The following is a 24,426-nucleotide window of genomic DNA, read 5'->3' as shown; positions in this document are numbered from 1 at the left end:
CCGGATGCCCGGCAGGTGATTCCGGTGTGTTCACCAAGTGTTTCTGGCGTAGCCGGCAGGTGATTCTGCATGTCCGCCGGTGGTTCCGGCGAGTCGAGGCTGTTGTCCCGGCGTTTCCGTCAGGTGGTTCCGGTCTGTCCAGCAGGTGGTTCTGGGGTGTCCGGCACGACGTTCAGGCACGTATGAGAGGTTGTGTCGGCATGCCCTTCACGTGATTTCGAATTCTTCGCCAAGTAATTCTGGTGTAGAGGGCAGGGTATTTTGGCGTGTCCGACAGGTCGGACCGTGAGTCAAGCAGGTGGTTCCGCCGAGTGTTTCCTGTGGTTGTGGTCTGTCTGGGAGATGGTTCCGTCCTGTCCGACACGTGCTTCTGCCACTTCTGATAGGTTGTGCTGACATGCCCGGCAGGTGATTCTGGAGTGTCCGCCAAGTGGTTCTGGCATAGCCGGCAGGTGATTTTGGTGTGTCCAGCAGGTGGTTCTGTGGAGTGGATCAGGAACTTACGGCATTGTCGGGAGGTGCTTCCGCCGTCTCCGGCATGTGGTTGTGGCACCTCTGAGAGGTGGTTCCAACATGCCCGGCAGGTGATTCCGGAGTGTCTGCCGAGTGGTTCTGGTATACCTGGGAGGTGATTTTGTCGTGTCAGGAAGGTGGTTCTGTCTAGTTGAGCAGGTGGATCAGGTGTGCTCGCCAGGGGGTTCAGACAGGTGTGGCAGGTGGTTCCACTCTGTCCGGCAGGTGGTTCTGGCGTGTCCGGCACGAGGTTCTGGCACGTCTGGGACGTGCTTCCGGCATGCCCGACAGGTGATTCCGGAGTGTCCGCCAAGTGTTTCTGGCATACTCGGCAGGTGATTTTGGCATTTCCGACAGGTGTTACTTGCAAGTCGAGCAGGTGGCTCAGGCATGCTCAGCTGGTGCTTCCGGCGTGTCCGGCATGTGGTTCTGGTGTGTCTGAGAGCTGGTTCTGGCATGTCCGGCAGATGATTCCGGAGTGTCCACCAAGTGGTTCTGGTATACCTGGCAGGTGATTTTGGCGTGTCAGGAAGGTGGTTCCGGGTACTTGAGCAGGTGGATCAGGCGTGCTCACCAGGGGGTTCAGGCGGGTCTGGCATGTGGTTTCGGTCTGGTCGGGGTGCGGTTCCGGCATCTCAGGCACATGGTTCTGGCATGTCTGAGAGGTGGTTCCGGCCGGCCCGACAGGTGTTTCCGGAGTGTCCGCCAAGTGGTTCTGGCATAGCTGGCAGGTGATGTTGGCGTGACCGGCAGGTGGTTGCAGCAAGCCCGGCAGGTGATTCCGGAGTGTCTGCCGAGTGGTTCTGGTGTAGCCGGCAGGTGATTTTGGCGTGTCCAGCAGGTGGTTCCGGCGAGCTCGGCAGGTGGTTTCAGCGTGTCTGGAACATGGTTCTGGCACGTCTGAGAGATGGTTCCCGCATGCCCGGCATGTGGTTCCAGAGTGTCTGCCGAGTGCTTCTGGCATAGCCAGCAGGTGATTCTGGCGTGTCCAGCATGTGGTTCTGGGGAGTGGAGCAGATGGTTCCGGCATACTCGGAAGGTAGTACCGGTGTGTCCGGAACATGGTTCTGGCACGTCTGACAGATGGTTCCTGCATGGCCGGAAGGTGATTCCGGAGTGTCCGGCATGTGGTTCTGGCACCTCTGAGAGGTGGTTCCGGCATGACCGGCAGGTGATTCCGGAGTGTCTGCCGAGTGGTTCTGGCGTAGCCGGCAGGTGATTTTGGCGTGTCCAGCAGGTGGTTTTGGCGAGTCGAACAGGTGGTTCTGGCGTGCTCGGCAGGTGCTTCCGGTGTCATTGGCATGTGGTTCCGGCATGTCTGAGAGGTGGTTCCGCCATTCACGGCATGTGGTTCCGGAGTGTTCGCCAAGTGGTTCTGGCGTAGCCGGCAGGTGATTTTGCATGTCCGGCGGTGGTTCCGGCGAGTCGAGCCGGTGGTTCCGGCGTGTCCGGAAGGTGGTTCCGGTTTGTCCAGCAGGTGGTTCTGGGGTGTCCGGCCCGAGGCTCTGGCACGTCTGAGAGGTTGTGTCGGCAAGCACTTCACGTGATTCCGGCCTGTCCGACAAGTGGTTCTGGTGTAGCGGGCAGGTGATTTTGGCGTGTCCGGCAGGTGGTTCCGGTCTGACCTGTAGGTGGTTCCGGAGTGTCTGCCGAGTTGTTCTGGCGTAGCCGACAGCTGATTTTGGCGTGTCCAGCAGGTGGCTCAGGGGAGTGAAGCAGGTGGTTCCGGCATACTTGGCAGGTGGTTCCGGCGTGTCCGGCACATGGTTCTGGCACGTCTGAGAGGTGGTTCCGGCATGCCCTGCAGGTGATCCCGGAGAGTCCTCCAAGTGGTTGTGGCGTGCCCCGCAGGTGTTTCTGGTGAGTCGAGCAGGTGGTTCCGGCGTGCTCGTCAGGTGGTTCCGTCAGGTCCGGCAGTTGTTTGCCGTCTATCCATGACGTGGTTCCGGCATGCCCGCAAGGTGATTCTGGAGTGTCCACCAAGTGGTTTTGGCGTAGCCGGCATATGATTTTGGCCTGTGAGGCAAGTGGTTCCGGCATGTCCAGCAGGTGGTTCCGGCGAGCTCGGAAGGTGCTTCCGGTCTCTCCGGCACGTGGTTGTGGCACGTCTGAGAGATGGTTCCGGCATGCCCGGCAGGTGATTCCGGAGTCTCCGGCTTGTGGTTCTGGCACCTCTGACAGGGGGTTCCGGCATGCCCGGCAGGTGATTCCGGTGTCTCCGGCATGTGGTTCTGGCACCTCTGAGAGGTGGTTCCGGAATGCCCGACAGGTGTTTCCAGAGTGTCCGCCTAGTGGTTCTGGCGTAGCTGGCAGGTGCTGTTGGCGTGACCGGCAGGTGGTTCCTGAAAGCCCAGCAGGTGATTCCGGAGTGTCTGCCGAGTGGTTCTGGCGTAGCCGGCAGGTGATTTTGGCGTGACCGGCAGGTGGTTCCAGCAAGCCCGGCAGGTGGTTCCGGAGTGTCTGCCGAGTGGTTCTGGCGTAGCCGGCAGTTGATTTTGGTGTCTCTGGCAGGTGTTTCTTGCAAGTCGAGCATGTGGCTCAGGCATGCTCAGCTGGTGCTTCCGGCGTGTCCGGCATGTGGTTCTGGTGTGTCTGAGAGCTGGTTCTGGCATGTCCGGCAGATGATTCCGGAGTGTCCCACAAGTGGTTCTGGCATACCTGGCAGGTGATTTTGGAGTGTCAGGAAGGTGGTTACGGCTACTTGAGCAGGCGGATCAGGAGTGCTCGCCAGGGGGTTCAGGCGGGTCTGGCAGGTTGTTTCGGTCTGTTCGGGGTGTGGTTCCGGCATCTCAGGCCCATGGTTCTGGCACGTCTGAGAGGTGGTTCCGGCCGGCCCGACTGGTGCTTCCTGAGTGTCCGCCAAGTGGTTCTGGCGTAGCTGGCAGGTGATGTTGGCGTGACCGGCAGGTGGTTCCAGCCAGCCCGGCAGGTGATTCTGAAGTGTTCACCAAATGGTTGTGGCGTAGCCAGCAGGTGATTTTGGCTTGTCCAGCAGGTGGTTTTGGCGAGTCGAGCAGGTGGTTCTGGCGTGCTCGGCAGGTGCTTCTGGTGTCATTGGCATGTGGTTCCGGCATGTCTGAGACGTGGTTCCGCCATGCCCGGTACGTGATTCCGGAGTGTTCGCCAAGTGGTTCTGTCGTAGCCGGCACTTGATTTTGCATGTCCAGCAATGGTTCCGGCGAGTCGAGCCGGTGGTTCCGGCGTGTCCGGCAGGTGATCCCGGAGAGTCCTCCACGTGGTTCTGGCATACCCCGCAGGTGTTTCTGGTGTGTCCGTCTGGTGGCTCTGGTGAGTCGAGCAGGTGGTTCCGGCGTGCTCGGCAGGTGGTTCAGGCAGGTCCGGCAGGTGTTTGCCGTCTGTCCATGACGTGGTTCCGGCATGCCCGCAAGGTGATTCTGGAGTGTCCACCCAGTGGTTTTGGCGTAGCCGGCATATGATTTTGGCCTGTCAGGCGGGTGGTTCTGGCGAGTCGAGCAGGTGGATCCGGCGTGCTCGGCAGGTGCTTCCGGTGTCATTGGCATGTGGTTTTGGCATGTCTGAGAGGTTTTTCCGGATTACCGGCAGGTGATTCCGGTGTGTTCACCAAGTGTTTCTGGCGTAGCCGGCAGGTGATTCTGCATGTCCGCCGGTGGTTCCGGCGAGTCGAGGCTGTTGTCCCGGCGTTTCCGTCAGGTGGTTCCGGTCTGTCCAGCAGGTGGTTCTGGGGTGTCCGGCACGACGTTCAGGCACGTATGAGAGGTTGTGTCGGCATGCCCTTCACGTGATTTCGAATTCTTCGCCAAGTAATTCTGGTGTAGAGGGCAGGGTATTTTGGCGTGTCCGACAGGTCGGACCGTGAGTCAAGCAGGTGGTTCCGCCGAGTGTTTCCTGTGGTTGTGGTCTGTCTGGGAGATGGTTCCGTCCTGTCCGACACGTGCTTCTGCCACTTCTGATAGGTTGTGCTGACATGCCCGGCAGGTGATTCTGGAGTGTCCGCCAAGTGGTTCTGGCATAGCCGGCAGGTGATTTTGGTGTGTCCAGCAGGTGGTTCTGTGGAGTGGATCAGGAACTTACGGCATTGTCGGCAGGTGCTTCCGCCGTCTCCGGCATGTGGTTGTGGCACCTCTGAGAGGTGGTTCCAACATGCCCGGCAGGTGATTCCGGAGTGTCTGCCGAGTGGTTCTGGCGTAGCCGGCGGATGATTTTGGTGTGTCCGGCAGGTGGTTCTGGGGAGTGGATCCGGTGCTTCCGGCATACTCGGCAGGTGGTACCGGCGTGTCCAGAACATGGTCCTGGCAAGTCTGAGAGGTGGTTCCGGCATGCCCGACAGGTGATTCTGGAGTGTCCGGCAAGTGGTTCTGGCGTACCCGGCAGGAGATTTTGGCACGTCCGGGTGGTGGCTCTGGCGAGTCAAGCAGGTGGTCCCGGTGTGTTTGTCGGTGGTTCCGGTCTGTCCTGGAGGTGGTTCCGGAGTGTCTGCTGAGTGGTTCTGGCACAGCCGGCAGGTTATTTTGGCGTGTCCAGCATGTGGTTCTAGGGAGTGGATCAGGTGCTTCCAGCATATTCGGCAAGTGGTTCCGGCGTGTCCGGCACATGGTTCCGGCAAGTCTGAGAAGTGTTTCCGGCATTCCCGACAGGTGATTCCGAAGTGTCCGCCAAGTGGTTCTGGCGTAGCCGGCCGGTGATTTTGGCATGACCGGCAGGTGTTTCTTGTGAGTCGAGCATGTGGCTCAGCCATGCTCAGCAGGTGCTTCCAGCGTCTGCGGCACGTGGTTCTGGTGTGTTTGAAAGCTGGTTCTGGCATGTCTGGCAGATGATTCCGGAGTGTCCAAAAGTGGTTCTGGCATAACCGGCAGCTGATTCTGGCGTGTCTGGCAGGGGTTTCTTGCGAGTCAAGCAGGTGGTTCTGGAGTGCTCGGCAGGTGGTTCTGGCGAGTCAAGCAGGTGGTCCCGGCGTGTCCGGCAGGTGATTCCGGTCTGTCCTGTGGGTGGTTCCGGAGTGTCTGCCGAGTGGATCTGGCGTAGCCGGCAGGTGATTTTGGCGTGTCCGGCAGGTGGTTCTGGCAAGTCGAGCAGTTGGTTCCGGCGTGCTCGGCAGGTGCTTCCGGTGTCATTGGCATGTGGTTCTGGCATGTCTGAGAGGTGGTTCCGGCATGCCCAGCAGGTGATTCCGGAGTGTTCGCCAAGTGTTTCTGGCGTAGCCGGCAGGTGATTCAGCATGTCCAGCGGTGGTTCCGGCGAGTCGAGCTGGTGGTTCCGGCGTGTCCGTCAGGTGGTTCCGGTCTGTCCGGCAGGTGGTTCTGGGGTGTCCGGCACGAGGTTCTGGCACGTATGAGAGGTTGTTTCGGCATGCACTTCCCGTGATTCCGACTTCTTCGCCTAGTAATTCTGGTGTAGTTGGCAGGTGATTTTGGCGTGTCCGACAGGTCGCACCGGTGAGTCAAGCAGGTGGTTCCGGCGAGTGTTTCCTGTGGTTCCGGTCTGTCCGGGAGATGGTTCCCGCCTGTCCGGCACATGCTTCTGGCACTTCTGAGATGTTGTGTTGGCATGCCCGGCAGGTGATTCTGGAGTGTCCGCCAAGTGGTTCTGGCGTAGCCGGCAGGTGATTTTGGCGTGTCCATCAGGTGGTTCTTTGGAGTGGATCAGGAACTTACGGCATTCTCGGCAGGTGCTTCCGGAGTGTCCGCAAAGTGGTTCTGGTGTAGTTGGCAGGTGATTTTGGCATGACCGGCAGGTGGTTCCAGCAAGCCCGGCAGGTGATTCCTGAGTGTTCGCCAAGTGGTTCTGGCATAGCCGGCAGGTGATTTTGCATGTTCGGCAGTCGTTCCGGCGGGTCTAGCCGGTAGTTCTGGCGTGTCCGGCACGTGCTTCTGACACGTCTGCCACGTGGTTCCGGCAGCACGGCAGCTGATTCCGGAGTGTCCGCCAAGTGGTTCTGGCATACCAGGCAGGTGATTTTGGCGTGTCAGGGAGGTGGTTCTGGTGAGTCGAGCAGGTGGTTCCGGCGTGCTTGGCAGGTGGTTCAGGCAGGTCTGGCAGGTGGTATCCGTCTGTTTGGGTTGTGGCTCCGGCATCTCATGCACATGGTTGTGGCACGTCTGAGATCTGGTTCCGGCCGACCCGACAGGTGTTTGCGCAGTGTCCGCCAAGCGGTTCTGGCGTGGTTGGCAGGTGATTTTGGCATGACCGGCAGGTGGTTTCAGCAAGCCCGGCCCGTGATTCCGAAGTGTTCACCAACTGGTTGTTGCGCAGCCGGCACGTGATTTTTGCGTGTCCGGCAGGTGGTTCTGGCGAGTCGAGCAGGTGGTTCCGGCGTGCTCGGCAGGTGCTTCCGGGGTCATAGGCACGTGGTTCTGGCATGTCTGAAATGTGGTTCCAGCATGCCCGGCCAGTGATTCCGGAGTGTTCGCCAAGTGGTTCTGGCGCACCCAGCACGTGATTTTGGCTTGACCGGCAGCTGTTTTTGGCATGTCGAGCATGTGGGTCCGGCATGCTTGGCAGGTGCTTCCGTTGTCTCCGGCACGTGGTTGTGGTGTGTCTGAGAGCTGGTTCCGGCATGTCCGGCAGATGATTCCTGAGTGTCCGCCAAGTGGTTCTGGCATACCCGGCAGGAGATTTTGACGTGTCTGGTAGGTGGTTCTGGCGAGTCGAGCAGGTGTTTCCGGCATGCTCGGCAGGTGCTTCAGGCGGGTCTGGCAGGTGGTTTCCTTCTGTTTGGGGTGTGGTTCCGGCATCTCATGCACATGGTTCTGACACGTCTGAGATGTGGTTCCGGCCGGCCCGACTGGTGTTTCCGCAGTGTCCGCGAAGTGGTTCTGGCGTAGTTGGCAGGTGATTTTGGCATGACCGGAAGGTGGTTCCGGCATCCCCGGCAGGTGATTCCGGAGTGTTCGGCAAGTGGTTCTGGCGTAGCCGGCAGTTGATTTTGCATGTCCGGCGGTGGTTCCGGCGGGTCGAGCCGGTGCTTCCGGCGTGTACAGCAGGTGGTTGCGGTCTGTCCGGCAGGTGGTTCTGGGGTGTCCGGCACGTGGTTCCGTCACGTCTGAGAGGTGGTCCTATCATGCCCGGCAGGTGATTCCAGAGAGTCCACCAAGTGGTTTTGGCGTAGCCGGCAGGTGATTTTGGCGTGTCCGGCTGGTGGGACCGGTGAGTCAAGCAGGTGGTTCCGGCGAGTGTTTCCTGTGTTTCCGGTCTGTCCGGGAGATGGTTCCGGCCTGTCCGTCACGTGCTTCTGGCACTTCTGAGAGGTTGTGCTGGCATGCCCAGCAGGTGATTCTGGAGTGTCCGCCAAGTTGTTCTGGCGTAGCCGGCAGGTGATTTTGGAGTGTCCGGCAGGTGGTTTTGGCGAGTCGAGCAGGTGGTTCTGGCGTGCTCGGCAGGTGCTTCCGGTGTCATTGGCATGTGGTTCCGGCATGTCTGAGAGGTGGTTCCGCCATGCCCGGCAGGTGATTCCGGAGTGTTCGCCAAGTGGTTCTGGCGTAGCCGGCTGGTGATTTTGCATGTCCGGCAATGGTTCCGGCGAGTCGAGCCGGTGGTTCTGGCCTGTCCGGCAGGTGGTTCCGGTCTGTCCAGCAGGTGGTTCTGGGGTGTCCGGCACGAGGTTCTGGCACGTCTGAGAGGTTGTGTCGGCATGCCCTTCACGTGATTCCGGCTTGTCCACCAAGTGGTTCTGGTGTAGCGGGCAGGTGATTTTGGCGTGTCCGGCTGGTGGGACCGGTGAGTCAAGCAGGTGGTTCCGGCGAGTGTTTCCTGTGTTTCCGGTCTGTCCGGGAGATGGTTCCGGCCTGTCCGGCACGTGCTTCTGGCACTTCTGAGAGGTTGTGCTGGCATGCCCGGCAGGTGATTCTGGAGTGTCCGCCAAGTGGTTCTGTCGTAGCCGGCAGGTGATTTTGGCGTGTCCGGCAGGTGGTTCTGGGCAGTGGATCAGGAACTTCCGGCATTCTCGGCAGGTGCTTCCGCCGTCTCCGGCATGTGGTTGTGGCACCTCTGAGAGGTGGTTCCAGCATGCCCGGCAGCTGATTCCGGAGTGTCCGACAAGTGGTTGTGGCGTAGCCGGCTGGTGATTCTGGCGTGTCCGGCAGGTGGTTCTGGCAAGTCAAGCAGGTGGTCCCGGCGTGTCCGGCAGCTGGTTCCGGTCTGTCCTGGAGGTGGTTCCGGAGTGTCTGCCGAGTGTTTCTGGCGTAGCCGGCAGGTGATTTTGGCGTGTCCAGCAGGTGGTTCTGGGGAGTGGAGCAGGTGGTTCCGGCATACTCGGCAGGTGGTTCCGGCGTGTCCGGCACATGGTTCTGGCACGTCTGAGAGGTGTTTCTGGCATGCCCGGCAGCTGATCCCGGAGAGTCCTGCAAGTGGTTCTGGCGTACCCCGCAGGTGTTTCTGGTGTGTCCGGCAGGTGGCTCTGGTGAGTCGAGCAGGTGGTTCCGGCGTGCTCGGCAGGCGGTTCCGGCAGGTCCGGCAGGTGTTTGCCGTCTGTCCATGACGTGGTTCCGGCATGCCCGCAAGGTGATTCTGGAGTGTCCACCCAGTGGTTTTGGCGTAGCCGGCATATGATTTTGGCCTGTGAGGCAGGTGGTTCCGGCATGTCCAGCAGGTGGTTCCGGAGAGCTCGGCAGGTGCTTCCGGTCTTTTGGGCACGTGGTTGTGGCACGTCTGAGAGAAGGTTCCGGCATGCCCGGCAGGTGATTCCAGAGTCTCCGGCATGTGGTTCTGGCACCTTTGATAGGTGGTTCCGGCATGCCCGGCAGGTGATTCCGGAGTCTCCGGCATGTGGTTCTGGCACCTCTGAGAGGTGGTTCCGGAATGCCTGGCATGTGATTCCGGAGTGTCTGCCGTGTGGTTCTGGCACAGCCGGCAGTTGATTTTGGCATGTCCAGTAGGTGGTTCTGGGGTGTGGATCAGCTGGTTCTGGCATACTCGGCAGGTGGTACCGGCGTGTCCAGAACATGGTTCTGGCAAGTCTGAGAGGTGGTTCCGGCATGCCCGACAGGTGATTCCGGAGTGTCCGCCAAGTGTTTCTGGCGTACCCGGCAGGTGATTTTGGCATGTCCGACAGGTGTTTCTTGGGAGTCTTGCAGGTGGCTCAGGCATGCTCAGCTGGTGCTTCCGGCGTCTCTGGCACGTGGTTCTGGTGTGTCTGAGAGCTGGTTCTTGCATGTCCGGCAGATGATTCCAGAGTGTCCACCAAGTGGTTCTGGTATACCTGGCAGGTGATTTTGGCGTGTCAGGAAGGTGGTTCCGGCTAGTTGAACAGGTGGATCAGGCGTGCTCGCCAGGGGGTTCAGGCGGGTCTGGCAGGTGGTTTCGGTCTGTTTGGGCTGTGGTTCCGGCATCTCAGGCACATGGTTCTGGCACGTCTGAGAGGTGGTTCCGGCCTGCCCGACAGGTGTTTCCGGAGTGTCCGCCAAGTGGTTCTGGCGTAGCTGGCAGGTGATGTTGGCGGGACCGGCAGGTGTTTCCAGCAAGCCCGCCAGGTGATTCTGGAGTGTCCGCCAAGTGGTTCTGGCGTAGCCGTCAGGTGATTTTGGCGTGTCCAGCAGGTGGTTCCGGCGAGCTCGGCAGGTGGTACCAGCGTGTCCGGAACATGGTTCTGGCAAGCCTGATAGGTGGTTCCGGCATGCCCGGCAGCTGATTCGGGAGTGTTCACCAAGTGGTTCTGGCGTAGCCGGCAGGTGATTTTGCATGTCCGGCGGTGGTTCCGGCGAGTCGAGCTGGTGGTTCCGGCGTGTCCGGCAGGTGGTTCCGGTCTGTCCGGCAGGTGGTTCTGGCGTGTCTGGCACGAGGTTCTGGCACGTCTGAGAGGTGGTTCCGGCATGCCCGACATGTGATTCCGGAGTGTCCGCCACGTGGTTCTGGCGTACCCGGCAGGTGATTTTGGTGTGTCAGGTAGGTGGTTCCGCCGAGTCGAGTAGGTGTTTCCGGCGTGCTCGGCAGGTGGTTCAGGCGGGTCTGGCAGGTGGTTTCGGTCTGTTTGGGGTGTGGTTCCGGCATCTCAGGCACATGGTTCTGGCACGTCTGAGAGGTGGTTCCAGCCGGCCCGACAGGTGTTTCCATGGTGTCCGACAAGTGGTTCTGGCATAGCTGGCAGGTGATGATGGCGTGACCGGCAGCTGGTTCCAGCCAGCCCGGCAGGTGATTCCGAAGTGTTCACCAAATTGTTGTGGCGTAGCCGGCAGGTGATTTTGGCGTGTCCAGCAGGTGGTTTTGGCGAGTCGAGCAGGTGGTTCTGGCGTGCTCGGCAGGTGCTTCCGGTGTCATTGGCATGTGGTTCCGGCATGTCTGAGAGGTGGTTCCGCCATGCCCGGCAGGTGATTCCGGAGTGTTCGCCAAGTGGTTCTGGCGTAGCTGGCTGGTGATTTTGCATGTCCGGCAATGGTTCCGGCGAGTCGAGCCGGTGGTTCTGGCGTGTCCGGCAGGTGGTTCCGGTCTGTCCAGCAGGTGGTTCTGGGGTGTCCGGCACGAGGTTCTGGCACGTCTGAGAGGTTGTGTCGGCATGCCCTTCACGTGATTCCGGCTTGTCCACCAAGTGGTTCTGGTGTAGCGGGCAGGTGATTTTGGCGTGTCCGGCTGGTGGGACCGGTGAGTCAAGCAGGTGGTTCCGGCGAGTGTTTCCTGTGTTTCCGGTCTGTCCGGGAGATGGTTCCGGCCTGTCCGGCACGTGCTTCTGGCACTTCTGAGAGGTTGTGCAGGCATGCCCGGCAGGTGATTCTGGAGTGTCCGCCAAGTGGTTCTGTCGTAGCCGGCAGGTGATTTTGGCGTGTCCGGCAGGTGGTTCTGGGCAGTGGATCAGGAACTTCCGGCATTCTCGGCAGGTGCTTCCGCCGTCTCCGGCATGTGGTTGTGGCACCTCTGAGAGGTGGTTCCAGCATGCCCGGCAGCTGATTCCGGAGTGTCCGACTAGTGGTTGTGGCGTAGCCGGCTGGTGATTCTGGCGTGTCCAGCAGGTGGTTCTGGCAAGTCAAGTAGGTGGTCCCGGCGTGTCCGGCAGCTGGTTCCGGTCTGTCCTGGAGGTGGTTCCGGAGTGTCTGCCGAGTGGTTCTGGCGTAGCCGGCAGGTGATTTTGGCGTGTCCAGCAGGTGGTTCTGGGGAGTGGAGCAGGTGGTTCCGGCATACTCGGCAGGTGGTTCCGGCGTGTCCGGCACATGGTTCTGGCACGTCTGAGAGGTGTTTCTGGCATGCCCGGCAGCTGATCCCGGAGAGTCCTGCAAGTGGTTCTGGCGTACCCCGCAGGTGTTTCTGGTGTGTCCGGCAGGTGGCTCTGGTGAGTCGAGCAGGTGGTTCCGGCGTGCTCGGCAGGTGGTTCCGGCAGGTCCGGCAGGTGTTTGCCGTCTGTCCATGACGTGGTTCCGGCATGCCCGCAAGGTGATTCTGGAGTGTCCACCCAGTGGTTTTGGCGTAGCCGGCATATGATTTTGGCCTGTGAGGCAGGTGGTTCCGGCATGTCCAGCAGGTGGTTCCGGAGAGCTCGGCAGGTGCTTCCGGTCTTTCGGGCACGTGGTTGTGGCACGTCTGAGAGAAGGTTCCGGCATGCCCGGCAGGTGATTCCAGAGTCTCCGGCATGTGGTTCTGGCACCTTTGATAGGTGGTTCCGGCATGCCCGGCAGGTGATTCCGGAGTCTCCGGCATGTGGTTCTGGCACCGCTGAGAGGTGGTTCCGGAATGCCTGGCATGTGATTCCGGAGTGTCTGCCGTGTGGTTCTGGCACAGCCGGCAGTTGATTTTGGCATGTCCAGTAGGTGGTTCTGGGGTGTGGATCAGCTGGTTCTGGCATACTCGGCAGGTGGTACCGGCGTGTCCAGAACATGGTTCTGGCAAGTCTGAGAGGTGGTTCCGGCATGCCCGACAGGTGATTCCGGAGTGTCCGCCAAGTGTTTCTGGCGTACCCGGCAGGTGATTTTGGCATGTCCGACAGGTGTTTCTTGCGAGTCTTGCAGGTGGCTCAGGCATGCTCAGCTGGTGCTTCCGGCGTCTCTGGCACGTGGTTCTGGTGTGTCTGAGAGCTGGTTCTTGCATGTCCGGCAGATGATTCCAGAGTGTCCACCAAGTGGTTCTGGTATACCTGGCAGGTGATTTTGGCGTGTCAGGAAGGTGGTTCCGGCTAGTTGAACAGGTGGATCAGGCGTGCTCGCCAGGGGGTTCAGGCGGGTCTGGCAGGTGGTTTCGGTCTGTTTGGGCTGTGGTTCCGGCATCTCAGGCACATGGTTCTGGCACGTCTGAGAGGTGGTTCCGGCCGGCCCGACAGGTGTTTCCGGAGTGTCCGCCAAGTGGTTCTGGCGTAGCTGGCAGGTGATGTTGGCGTGACCGGCAGGTGTTTCCAGCAAGCCCGCCAGGTGATTCTGGAGTGTCCGCCAAGTGGTTCTGGCGTAGCCGTCAGGTGATTTTGGCGTGTCCAGCAGGTGGTTCCGGGGAGCTCGGCAGGTGGTACCGGCGTGTCCGGAACATGGTTCTGGCAAGCCTGATAGGTGGTTCCGGCATGCCCGGCAGCTGATTCGGGAGTGTCCACCAAGTGGTTCTGGAGTAGCCGGCAGGTGATTTTGCATGTCCGGCGGTGGTTCCGGCGAGTCGAGCTGGTGGTTCCGGCGTGTCCGGCAGGTGGTTCCGGTCTGTCCGGCAGGTGGTTCTGGCGTGTCTGGCACGAGGTTCTGGCACGTCTGAGAGGTGGTTCCGGCATGCCCGACATGTGATTCCGGAGTGTCCGCCACGTGGTTCTGGCGTACCCGGCAGGTGATTTTGGTGTGTCAGGTAGGTGGTTCCGCCGAGTCGAGTAGGTGTTTCCGGCGTGCTCGGCAGGTGGTTCAGGCGGGTCTGGCAGGTGGTTTCGGTCTGTTTGGGGTGTGGTTCCGGCATCTCAGGCACATGGTTCTGGCAGGTCTGAGAGGTGGTTCCAGCCGGCCCGACAGGTGTTTCCATGGTGTCCGACAAGTGGTTCTGGCATAGCTGGCAGGTGATGATGGCGTGACCGGCAGCTGGTTCCAGCCAGCCCGGCAGGTGATTCCGAAGTGTTCACCAAATTGTTGTGGCATAGCCGGCAGGTGATTTTGGCGTGTCCAGCAGGTGGTTTTGGCGAGTCGAGCAGGTGGTTCTGGCGTGCTCGGCAGGTGCTTCCGGTGTCATTGGCATGTGGTTCCGGCATGTCTGAGAGGTGGTTCCGCCATGCCCGGCAGGTGATTCCGGAGTGTTCGCCAAGTGGTTCTGGCGTAGCCGGCTGGTGATTTTGCATGTCCGGCAATGGTTCCGGCGAGTCGAGCCGGTGGTTCTGGCGTGTCCGGCAGGTGGTTCCGGTCTGTCCAGCAGGTGGTTCTGGGGTGTCCGGCACGAGGTTCTGGCACGTCTGAGAGGTTGTGTCGGCATGCCCTTCACGTGATTCCGGCTTGTCCACCAAGTGGTTCTGGTGTAGCGGGCAGGTGATTTTGGCGTGTCCGGCTGGTGGGACCGGTGAGTCAAGCAGGTGGTTCCGGCGAGTGTTTCCTGTGTTTCCGGTCTGTCCGGGAGATAGTTCCGGCCTGTCCGGCACGTGCTTCAGGCACTTCTGAGAGGTTGTGCTGGCATGCCCGGCAGGTGATTCTGGAGTGTCCGCCAAGTGGTTCTGGCGTAGCCGGCAGGTGATTTTGGCGTGTCCGGCAGGTGGTTCTGGGCAGTGGATCAGGAACTTCCGGCATTCTCGGCAGGTGCTTCCGCCGTCTCCGGCATGTGGTTGTGGCACCTCTGAGAGGTGGTTCCAGCATGCCCGGCAGCTGATTCCGGAGTGTCCGACAAGTGGTTGTGGCGTAGCCGGCTGGTGATTCTGGCGTGTCCGGCAGGTGGTTCTGGCAAGTCAAGCAGGTGGTCCCGGCGTGTCCGGCAGCTGGTTCCGGTCTGTCCTGGAGGTGGTTCCGGAGTGTCAGCCGAGTGTTTCTGGCGTAGCCGGCAGGTGATTTTGGCGTGTCCAGCAGGTGGTTCTGGGGAGTGGAGCAGGTGGTTCCGGCATACTCGGCAGGTGGTTCCGGCGTGTCCGGCACATGGTTCTGGCACGTCTGAGAGGTGTTTCTGGCATGCCCGGCAGCTGATCCCGGAGAGTCCTGCAAGTGGTTCTGGCGTACCCCGCAGGTGTTTCTGGTGTGTCCGGCAGGTGGCTCTGGTGAGTCGAGCAGGTGGTTCCGGCGTGCTCGGCAGGTGGTTCCGGCAGGTCCGGCAGGTGTTTGCCGTCTGTCCATGACGTGGTTCCGGCATGCCCGCAAGGTGATTCTGGAGTGTCCACCCAGTGGTTTTGGCGTAGCCGGCATATGATTTTGGCCTGTGAGGCAGGTGGTTCCGGCATGTCCAGCAGGTGGTTCCGGAGAGCTCGGCAGGTGCTTCCGGTCTCTCGGGCACGTGGTTGTGGCACGTCTGAGAGAAGGTTCCGGCATGCCCGGCAGGTGATTCCAGAGTCTCCGGCATGTGGTTCTGGCACCTTTGAGAGGTGGTTCCGGCATGCCCGGCAGGTGATTCCGGAGTCTCCGGCATGTGGTTCTGGCACCTCTGAGAGGTGGTTCCGGAATGCCTGGCATGTGATTCCGGAGTGTCTGCCGTGTGGTTCTGGCACAGCCGGCAGTTGATTTTGGCGTGTCCAGTAGGTGGTTCTGGGGAGTGGATCAGCTGGTTCCGGCATACTCGGCAGGTGGTACCGGCGTGTCCAGAACATGGTTCTGGCAAGTCTGAGAGGTGGTTCCGGCATGCCCGGCAGGTGATTCCGGAGTCTCCGGCATGTGGTTCTGGCACCTCTGAGAGGTGGTTCCGGCATGACCGGCAGGTGATTCCGGAGTGTCTGCCGAGTGGTTCTGGCGTAGCCGGCAGGTGATTTTGGCGTGTCCAGCAGGTGGTTTTGGCGAGTCGAACAGGTGGTTCTGGCGTGCTCGGCAGGTGCTTCCGGTGTCATTGGCATGTGGTTCCGGCATGTCTGAGAGGTGGTTCCGCCATTCACGGCATGTGGTTCCGGAGTGTTCGCCAAGTGGTTCTGGCGTAGCCGGCAGGTGATTTTGCATGTCCAGCGGTGGTTCCGGCGAGTCGAGCCGGTGGTTCCGGCGTGTCCGGAAGGTGGTTCCGGTTTGTCCAGCAGGTGGTTCTGGGGTGTCCGGCCCGAGGCTCTGGCACGTCTGAGAGGTTGTGTCGGCAAGCACTTCACGTGATTCCGGCCTGTCCGACAAGTGGTTCTGGTGTAGCGGGCAGGTGATTTTGGCGTGTCCGGCAGGTGGTTCCGGTCTGACCTGTAGGTGGTTCCGGAGTGTCTGCCGAGTTGTTCTGGCGTAGCCGACAGCTGATTTTGGCGTGTCCAGCAGGTGGCTCAGGGGAGTGAAGCAGGTGGTTCCGGCATACTTGGCAGGTGGTTCCGGCGTGTCCGGCACATGGTTCTGGCACGTCTGAGAGGTGGTTCCGGCATGCCCTGCAGGTGATCCCGGAGAGTCCTCCAAGTGGTTGTGGCGTGCCCCGCAGGTGTTTCTGGTGAGTCGAGCAGGTGGTTCCGGCGTGCTCGTCAGGTGGTTCCGTCAGGTCCGGCAGTTGTTTGCCGTCTATCCATGACGTGGTTCCGGCATGCCCGCAAGGTGATTCTGGAGTGTCCACCAAGTGGTTTTGGCGTAGCCGGCATATGATTTTGGCCTGTGAGGCAAGTGGTTCCGGCATGTCCAGCAGGTGGTTCCGGCGAGCTCGGAAGGTGCTTCCGGTCTCTCCGGCACGTGGTTGTGGCACGTCTGAGAGATGGTTCCGGCATGCCCGGCAGGTGATTCCGGAGTCTCCGGCTTGTGGTTCTGGCACCTCTGACAGGGGGTTCCGGCATGCCCGGCAGGTGATTCCGGTGTCTCCGGCATGTGGTTCTGGCACCTCTGAGAGGTGGTTCCGGAATGCCCGACAGGTGTTTCCAGAGTGTCCGCCTAGTGGTTCTGGCGTAGCTGGCAGGTGCTGTTGGCGTGACCGGCAGGTGGTTCCTGAAAGCCCAGCAGGTGATTCCGGAGTGTCTGCCGAGTGGTTCTGGCGTAGCCGGCAGGTGATTTTGGCGTGACCGGCAGGTGGTTCCAGCAAGCCCGGCAGGTGGTTCCGGAGTGTCTGCCGAGTGGTTCTGGCGTAGCCGGCAGTTGATTTTGGTGTCTCTGGCAGGTGTTTCTTGCAAGTCGAGCATGTGGCTCAGGCATGCTCAGCTGGTGCTTCCGGCGTGTCCGGCATGTGGTTCTGGTGTGTCTGAGAGCTGGTTCTGGCATGTCCGGCAGATGATTCCGGAGTGTCCCACAAGTGGTTCTGGCATACCTGGCAGGTGATTTTGGAGTGTCAGGAAGGTGGTTACGGCTACTTGAGCAGGCGGATCAGGAGTGCTCGCCAGGGGGTTCAGGCGGGTCTGGCAGGTTGTTTCGGTCTGTTCGGGGTGTGGTTCCGGCATCTCAGGCCCATGGTTCTGGCACGTCTGAGAGGTGGTTCCGGCCGGCCCGACTGGTGCTTCCTGAGTGTCCGCCAAGTGGTTCTGGCGTAGCTGGCAGGTGATGTTGGCGTGACCGGCAGGTGGTTCCAGCCAGCCCGGCAGGTGATTCTGAAGTGTTCACCAAATGGTTGTGGCGTAGCCAGCAGGTGATTTTGGCTTGTCCAGCAGGTGGTTTTGGCGAGTCGAGCAGGTGGTTCTGGCGTGCTCGGCAGGTGCTTCTGGTGTCATTGGCATGTGGTTCCGGCATGTCTGAGACGTGGTTCCGCCATGCCCGGTACGTGATTCCGGAGTGTTCGCCAAGTGGTTCTGTCGTAGCCGGCACTTGATTTTGCATGTCCAGCAATGGTTCCGGCGAGTCGAGCCGGTGGTTCCGGCGTGTCCGGCAGGTGATCCCGGAGAGTCCTCCACGTGGTTCTGGCATACCCCGCAGGTGTTTCTGGTGTGTCCGTCTGGTGGCTCTGGTGAGTCGAGCAGGTGGTTCCGGCGTGCTCGGCAGGTGGTTCAGGCAGGTCCGGCAGGTGTTTGCCGTCTGTCCATGACGTGGTTCCGGCATGCCCGCAAGGTGATTCTGGAGTGTCCACCCAGTGGTTTTGGCGTAGCCGGCATATGATTTTGGCCTGTCAGGCGGGTGGTTCTGGCGAGTCGAGCAGGTGGATCCGGCGTGCTCGGCAGGTGCTTCCGGTGTCATTGGCATGTGGTTTTGGCATGTCTGAGAGGTTTTTCCGGATGCCCGGCAGGTGATTCCGGTGTGTTCACCAAGTGTTTCTGGCGTAGCCGGCAGGTGATTCTGCATGTCCGCCGGTGGTTCCGGCGAGTCGAGGCTGTTGTCCCGGCGTTTCCGTCAGGTGGTTCCGGTCTGTCCAGCAGGTGGTTCTGGGGTGTCCGGCACGACGTTCAGGCACGTATGAGAGGTTGTGTCGGCATGCCCTTCACGTGATTTCGAATTCTTCGCCAAGTAATTCTGGTGTAGAGGGCAGGGTATTTTGGCGTGTCCGACAGGTCGGACCGTGAGTCAAGCAGGTGGTTCCGCCGAGTGTTTCCTGTGGTTGTGGTCTGTCTGGGAGATGGTTCCGTCCTGTCCGACACGTGCTTCTGCCACTTCTGATAGGTTGTGCTGACATGCCCGGCAGGTGATTCTGGAGTGTCCGCCAAGTGGTTCTGGCATAGCCGGCAGGTGATTTTGGTGTGTCCAGCAGGTGGTTCTGTGGAGTGGATCAGGAACTTACGGCATTGTCGGCAGGTGCTTCCGCCGTCTCCGGCATGTGGTTGTGGCACCTCTGAGAGGTGGTTCCAACATGCCCGGCAGGTGATTCCGGAGTGTCTGCCGAGTGGTTCTGGCGTAGCCGGCGGATGATTTTGGTGTGTCCGGCAGGTGGTTCTGGGGAGTGGATCCGGTGCTTCCGGCATACTCGGCAGGTGGTACCGGCGTGTCCAGAACATGGTCCTGGCAAGTCTGAGAGGTGGTTCCGGCATGCCCGACAGGTGATTCTGGAGTGTCCGGCAAGTGGTTCTGGCGTACCCGGCAGGAGATTTTGGCACGTCCGGGTGGTGGCTCTGGCGAGTCAAGCAGGTGGTCCCGGTGTGTTTGTCGGTGGTTCCGGTCTGTCCTGGAGGTGGTTCCGGAGTGTCTGCTGAGTGGTTCTGGCACAGCCGGCAGGTTATTTTGGCGTGTCCAGCATGTGGTTCTAGGGAGTGGATCAGGTGCTTCCAGCATATTCGGCAAGTGGTTCCGGCGTGTCCGGCACATGGTTCCGGCAAGTCTGAGAAGTGTTTCCGGCATTCCCGACAGGTGATTCCGAAGTGTCCGCCAAGTGGTTCTGGCGTAGCCGGCCGGTGATTTTGGCATGACCGGCAGGTGTTTCTTGTGAGTCGAGCATGTGGCTCAGCCATGCTCAGCAGGTGCTTCCAGCGTCTGCGGCACGTGGTTCTGGTGTGTTTGAAAGCTGGTTCTGGCATGTCTGGCAGATGATTCCGGAGTGTCCAAAAGTGGTTCTGGCATAACCGGCAGCTGATTCTGGCGTGTCTGGCAGGGGTTTCTTGCGAGTCAAGCAGGTGGTTCTGGAGTGCTCGGCAGGTGGTTCTGGCGAGTCAAGCAGGTGGTCCCGGCGTGTCCGGCAGGTGATTCCGGTCTGTCCTGTGGGTGGTTCCGGAGTGTCTGCCGAGTGGATCTGGCGTAGCCGGCAGGTGATTTTGGCGTGTCCGGCAGGTGGTTCTGGCAAGTCGAGCAGTTGGTTCCGGCGTGCTCGGCAGGTGCTTCCGGTGTCATTGGCATGTGGTTCTGGCATGTCTGAGAGGTGGTTCCGGCATGCCCAGCAGGTGATTCCGGAGTGTTCGCCAAGTGTTTCTGGCGTAGCCGGCAGGTGATTCAGCATGTCCAGCGGTGGTTCCGGCGAGTCGAGCTGGTGGTTCCGGCGTGTCCGTCAGGTGGTTCCGGTCTGTCCGGCAGGTGGTTCTGGGGTGTCCGGCACGAGGTTCTGGCACGTATGAGAGGTTGTTTCGGCATGCACTTCCCGTGATTCCGACTTCTTCGCCTAGTAATTCTGGTGTAGTTGGCAGGTGATTTTGGCGTGTCCGACAGGTCGCACCGGTGAGTCAAGCAGGTGGTTCCGGCGAGTGTTTCCTGTGGTTCCGGTCTGTCCGGGAGATGGTTCCCGCCTGTCCGGCACATGCTTCTGGCACTTCTGAGATGTTGTGTTGGCATGCCCGGCAGGTGATTCTGGAGTGTCCGCCAAGTGGTTCTGGCGTAGCCGGCAGGTGATTTTGGCGTGTCCATCAGGTGGTTCTTTGGAGTGGATCAGGAACTTACGGCATTCTCGGCAGGTGCTTCCGGAGTGTCCGCAAAGTGGTTCTGGTGTAGTTGGCAGGTGATTTTGGCATGACCGGCAGGTGGTTCCAGCAAGCCCGGCAGGTGATTCCTGAGTGTTCGCCAAGTGGTTCTGGCATAGCCGGCAGGTGATTTTGCATGTTCGGCAGTCGTTCCGGCGGGTCTAGCCGGTAGTTCTGGCGTGTCCGGCACGTGCTTCTGACACGTCTGCCACGTGGTTCCGGCAGCACGGCAGCTGATTCCGGAGTGTCCGCCAAGTGGTTCTGGCATACCAGGCAGGTGATTTTGGCGTGTCAGGGAGGTGGTTCTGGTGAGTCGAGCAGGTGGTTCCGGCGTGCTTGGCAGGTGGTTCAGGCAGGTCTGGCAGGTGGTATCCGTCTGTTTGGGTTGTGGCTCCGGCATCTCATGCACATGGTTGTGGCACGTCTGAGATCTGGTTCCGGCCGACCCGACAGGTGTTTGCGCAGTGTCCGCCAAGCGGTTCTGGCGTGGTTGGCAGGTGATTTTGGCATGACCGGCAGGTGGTTTCAGCAAGCCCGGCCCGTGATTCCGAAGTGTTCACCAACTGGTTGTTGCGCAGCCGGCACGTGATTTTTGCGTGTCCGGCAGGTGGTTCTGGCGAGTCGAGCAGGTGGTTCCGGCGTGCTCGGCAGGTGCTTCCGGGGTCATAGGCACGTGGTTCTGGCATGTCTGAAATGTGGTTCCAGCATGCCCGGCCAGTGATTCCGGAGTGTTCGCCAAGTGGTTCTGGCGCACCCAGCACGTGATTTTGGCTTGACCGGCAGCTGTTTTTGGCATGTCGAGCATGTGGGTCCGGCATGCTTGGCAGGTGCTTCCGTTGTCTCCGGCACGTGGTTGTGGTGTGTCTGAGAGCTGGTTCCGGCATGTCCGGCAGATGATTCCTGAGTGTCCGCCAAGTGGTTCTGGCATACCCGGCAGGAGATTTTGACGTGTCTGGTAGGTGGTTCTGGCGAGTCGAGCAGGTGTTTCCGGCATGCTCGGCAGGTGCTTCAGGCGGGTCTGGCAGGTGGTTTCCTTCTGTTTGGGGTGTGGTTCCGGCATCTCATGCACATGGTTCTGACACGTCTGAGATGTGGTTCCGGCCGGCCCGACTGGTGTTTCCGCAGTGTCCGCGAAGTGGTTCTGGCGTAGTTGGCAGGTGATTTTGGCATGACCGGAAGGTGGTTCCGGCATCCCCGGCAGGTGATTCCGGAGTGTTCGGCAAGTGGTTCTGGCGTAGCCGGCAGTTGATTTTGCATGTCCGGCGGTGGTTCCGGCGGGTCGAGCCGGTGCTTCCGGCGTGTACAGCAGGTGGTTGCGGTCTGTCCGGCAGGTGGTTCTGGGGTGTCCGGCACGTGGTTCCGTCACGTCTGAGAGGTGGTCCTATCATGCCCGGCAGGTGATTCCAGAGAGTCCACCAAGTGGTTTTGGCGTAGCCGGCAGGTGATTTTGGCGTGTCCGGCTGCTGGGACCGGTGAGTCAAGCAGGTGGTTCCGGCGAGTGTTTCCTGTGTTTCCGGTCTGTCCGGGAGATGGTTCCGGCCTGTCCGTCACGTGCTTCTGGCACTTCTGAGAGGTTGTGCTGGCATGCCCAGCAGGTGATTCTGGAGTGTCCGCCAAGTTGTTCTGGCGTAGCCGGCAGGTGATTTTGGAGTGTCCGGCAGGTGGTTTTGGCGAGTCGAGCAGGTGGTTCTGGCGTGCTCGGCAGGTGCTTCCGGTGTCATTGGCATGTGGTTCCGGCATGTCTGAGAGGTGGTTCCGCCATGCCCGGCAGGTGATTCCGGAGTGTTCGCCAAGTGGTTCTGGCGTAGCCGGCTGGTGATTTTGCATGTCCGGCAATGGTTCCGGCGAGTCGAGCCGGTGGTTCTGGCCTGTCCGGCAGGTGGTTCCGGTCTGTCCAGCAGGTGGTTCTGGGGTGTCCGGCACGAGGTTCTGGCACGTCTGAGAGGTTGTGTCGGCATGCCCTTCACGTGATTCCGGCTTGTCCACCAAGTGGTTCTGGTGTAGCGGGCAGGTGATTTTGGCGTGTCCGGCTGGTGGGACCGGTGAGTCAAGCAGGTGGTTCCGGCGAGTGTTTCCTGTGTTTCCGGTCTGTCCGGGAGATGGTTCCGGCCTGTCCGGCACGTGCTTCTGGCACTTCTGAGAGGTTGTGCTGGCATGCCCGGCAGGTGATTCTGGAGTGTCCGCCAAGTGGTTCTGTCGTAGCCGGCAGGTGATTTTGGCGTGTCCGGCAGGTGGTTCTGGGCAGTGGATCAGGAACTTCCGGCATTCTCGGCAGGTGCTTCCGCCGTCTCCGGCATGTGGTTGTGGCACCTCTGAGAGGTGGTTCCAGCATGCCCGGCAGCTGATTCCGGAGTGTCCGACAAGTGGTTGTGGCGTAGCCGGCTGGTGATTCTGGCGTGTCCGGCAGGTGGTTCTGGCAAGTCAAGCAGGTGGTCCCGGCGTGTCCGGCAGCTGGTTCCGGTCTGTCCTGGAGGTGGTTCCGGAGTGTCTGCCGAGTGTTTCTGGCGTAGCCGGCAGGTGATTTTGGCGTGTCCAGCAGGTGGTTCTGGGGAGTGGAGCAGGTGGTTCCGGCATACTCGGCAGGTTGTTCCGGCGTGTCCGGCACATGGTTCTGGCACGTCTGAGAGGTGTTTCTGGCATGCCCGGCAGCTGATCCCGGAGAGTCCTGCAAGTGGTTCTGGCGTACCCCGCAGGTGTTTCTGGTGTGTCCGGCAGGTGGCTCTGGTGAGTCGAGCAGGTGGTTCCGGCGTGCTCGGCAGGCGGTTCCGGCAGGTCCGGCAGGTGTTTGCCGTCTGTCCATGACGTGGTTCCGGCATGCCCGCAAGGTGATTCTGGAGTGTCCACCCAGTGGTTTTGGCGTAGCCGGCATATGATTTTGGCCTGTGAGGCAGGTGGTTCCGGCATGTCCAGCAGGTGGTTCCGGAGAGCTCGGCAGGTGCTTCCGGTCTTTTGGGCACGTGGTTGTGGCACGTCTGAGAGAAGGTTCCGGCATGCCCGGCAGGTGATTCCAGAGTCTCCGGCATGTGGTTCTGGCACCTTTGATAGGTGGTTCCGGCATGCCCGGCAGGTGATTCCGGAGTCTCCGGCATGTGGTTCTGGCACCTCTGAGAGGTGGTTCCGGAATGCCTGGCATGTGATTCCGGAGTGTCTGCCGTGTGGTTCTGGCACAGCCGGCAGTTGATTTTGGCATGTCCAGTAGGTGGTTCTGGGGTGTGGATCAGCTGGTTCTGGCATACTCGGCAGGTGGTACCGGCGTGTCCAGAACATGGTTCTGGCAAGTCTGAGAGGTGGTTCCGGCATGCCCGACAGGTGATTCCGGAGTGTCCGCCAAGTGTTTCTGGCGTACCCGGCAGGTGATTTTGGCATGTCCGACAGGTGTTTCTTGGGAGTCTTGCAGGTGGCTCAGGCATGCTCAGCTGGTGCTTCCGGCGTCTCTGGCACGTGGTTCTGGTGTGTCTGAGAGCTGGTTCTTGCATGTCCGGCAGATGATTCCAGAGTGTCCACCAAGTGGTTCTGGTATACCTGGCAGGTGATTTTGGCGTGTCAGGAAGGTGGTTCCGGCTAGTTGAACAGGTGGATCAGGCGTGCTCGCCAGGGGGTTCAGGCGGGTCTGGCAGGTGGTTTCGGTCTGTTTGGGCTGTGGTTCCGGCATCTCAGGCACATGGTTCTGGCACGTCTGAGAGGTGGTTCCGGCCTGCCCGACAGGTGTTTCCGGAGTGTCCGCCAAGTGGTTCTGGCGTAGCTGGCAGGTGATGTTGGCGGGACCGGCAGGTGTTTCCAGCAAGCCCGCCAGGTGATTCTGGAGTGTCCGCCAAGTGGTTCTGGCGTAGCCGTCAGGTGATTTTGGCGTGTCCAGCAGGTGGTTCCGGCGAGCTCGGCAGGTGGTACCAGCGTGTCCGGAACATGGTTCTGGCAAGCCTGATAGGTGGTTCCGGCATGCCCGGCAGCTGATTCGGGAGTGTTCACCAAGTGGTTCTGGCGTAGCCGGCAGGTGATTTTGCATGTCCGGCGGTGGTTCCGGCGAGTCGAGCTGGTGGTTCCGGCGTGTCCGGCAGGTGGTTCCGGTCTGTCCGGCAGGTGGTTCTGGCGTGTCTGGCACGAGGTTCTGGCACGTCTGAGAGGTGGTTCCGGCATGCCCGACATGTGATTCCGGAGTGTCCGCCACGTGGTTCTGGCGTACCCGGCAGGTGATTTTGGTGTGTCAGGTAGGTGGTTCCGCCGAGTCGAGTAGGTGTTTCCGGCGTGCTCGGCAGGTGGTTCAGGCGGGTCTGGCAGGTGGTTTCGGTCTGTTTGGGGTGTGGTTCCGGCATCTCAGGCACATGGTTCTGGCACGTCTGAGAGGTGGTTCCAGCCGGCCCGACAGGTGTTTCCATGGTGTCCGACAAGTGGTTCTGGCATAGCTGGCAGGTGATGATGGCGTGACCGGCAGCTGGTTCCAGCCAGCCCGGCAGGTGATTCCGAAGTGTTCACCAAATTGTTGTGGCGTAGCCGGCAGGTGATTTTGGCCTGTCCAGCAGGTGGTTTTGGCGAGTCGAGCAGGTGGTTCTGGCGTGCTCGGCAGGTGCTTCCGGTGTCATTGGCATGTGGTTCCGGCATGTCTGAGAGGTGGTTCCGCCATGCCCGGCAGGTGATTCCGGAGTGTTCGCCAAGTGGTTCTGGCGTAGCTGGCTGGTGATTTTGCATGTCCGGCA

This window comes from Equus caballus, chromosome 26 (genome assembly GCF_041296265.1).
Source record: "Equus caballus isolate H_3958 breed thoroughbred chromosome 26, TB-T2T, whole genome shotgun sequence".
In the NCBI taxonomy this organism is placed as follows: domain Eukaryota; kingdom Metazoa; phylum Chordata; class Mammalia; order Perissodactyla; family Equidae; genus Equus; species Equus caballus.
Note: the sequence above shows the minus strand (reverse complement) of the source record.